We start from the raw sequence: 1,973 nt of genomic DNA, 5'->3' as shown, positions 1-1,973 counted from the left end.
CCCCTGGAAAATCTGTGGTGGGCATTTACCCACCCTTGACCCCCCCCCCTATGGCGCCTCTGAGATGGAGAGCATAGAACCCACCACTACTATAACGTAAATATAGAGTATGGTAATACTCTATTATGGCATACCTTGTTCCAGGGTACAGTAATGTGATCGAACAGTCAAGCAGGCTAAACTATAAGCACAAAGTGCCGCCACCTGGGTCAACCCTAATATTGCTAGCTATCTCTTTGTAAGGTAAACGCCCCCCCCCCCCCTGTCGATATACTAACTGACAATATTCCTACTATGTCTGGGTTGAGAAAAGAAAATGAGTCATTTATCTGAAAAAGAAAAGAATAATGGGTGGGACCCCAACAGTGACTCTATTGGTAACGTATGTGCGCAGCGTCATGACAGTGAAGGATTAAATTTCTTTGGGATGTCGAAAAGATTCAACAGTTATGATGGTGGATATGCGAAAGTAACGTTTCTAGAGATGTCAGTGCTCAAAGAGAATGTAAGAATAAGGCTTTTAGTTGATAACGAGGACCAACTGCTTGCTTATGCTGCTGTTAAAAATTTACCTGTTTATGAAACCTATCGCCTTCTTTCTGGCATTAAAAAAAAGTTTTTTTTTTAACTGAAAGTAAGGAGCGACATTAAAACTTAAAACGAACAGAAATTACTTCGTATATGAAAGGGGCTACTTCCTCATTAACGGCCCGCTCTTTACGCTAAAGTTTGACTCTTTCAACTCTACTTTTTAAAACAGTAAAAAACTTTAGCGTAAAGGGCGGGAAAATAATTGGCATGGGAGGGGGCCTAGGTGCCCTCCAATTTTTCAGATCACTTAAAAAGGGCACTAGAACTTTTCATTTCCGTTAGAATGAGCCCTCTCGCAAGATTCTAGGACCACTGGGTAGATATATCACCCCTGGGGAAAAAAACAAACAAATTAACACGCATCCGTGATCTGTATTCTGGCAAAAAAAAATGCGAAATTCCAAATTTTTATAGATAGGAGCTTGAAACTTCTACAATAAAGTTCTTTAATACGCTGAATCTGATGGTGTGATTTTGGTTAAGATCGTATGACCTTAAGGGGGTGTTTCCGCCTATTTTCAAAAATGACACAAATTTTCTTAGGCTCGTAACTTTTGATGGTAAAACTAATCTTGATGAAACTTGTATATTACAATTCAGCATTAAAATGCGATTCTTTTGATAAAACTATTGGTATCAAAATTTCATTTTTTGAGTCTCGTTTACTATTGAGCCGGGTCGCTCCTTACTACAGTTCGTTACCACGAACTGTTTGATTAGTATTCAAAAACTGTTTGATTAGCGCTTCTGTCAAAGGAAGACAGAAGCGCTCCTCTACCAATATCATAAACCATATATCATATGGTTTATCAACAACTAGTACGTTTCAAGCCGTCCTGGCCGAGTGGGTTGGTGCGCTGGATTCGGGATCCTTCGTCTGAGAGAACGCGGGTTCGAGTCCCAGTGTACCCAATTCTTCAGTTTGGGACGGGGGTCAGTGGTGTGACTCTGTAAGCTTAGCCAGAGTCGACCCAGCTCTAAATGGGTACCTGGAGAAATCTGGGGAAGGTAAACAGGAAGGGTGTGTGAAAGCACAGGATGGCTGGCCCCCAACCCCCCATTGCACTTCCTGGCTGAAGGCCAAGAAACGGAGATCAGCACCTCCGGTACGGACTGTAAAGTCTAATGCCGTATCCTTTGCCTTTACCTTAGTACGTTTAGAATGTTTATTAAAAAGTCAAAGACGTGAGAAAAGGAATTTCAGAGAAAAAGCTACTACTTCCAGGATCATACAGATGATATATTAGAGTCTGAGATAGGTTAGCAGGTTTTTTTCCAAATTCAGAGTGAGATAAGCCAGTTTTTTTCCAAAATCCACACACACACACACAGATGCACACACACATGCATATATATATACACACACACACACACACACACAC

The sequence above is a fragment of the Artemia franciscana genome, chromosome 12, assembly GCF_032884065.1.
Source record: "Artemia franciscana chromosome 12, ASM3288406v1, whole genome shotgun sequence".
In the NCBI taxonomy this organism is placed as follows: domain Eukaryota; kingdom Metazoa; phylum Arthropoda; class Branchiopoda; order Anostraca; family Artemiidae; genus Artemia; species Artemia franciscana.
Note: the sequence above shows the minus strand (reverse complement) of the source record.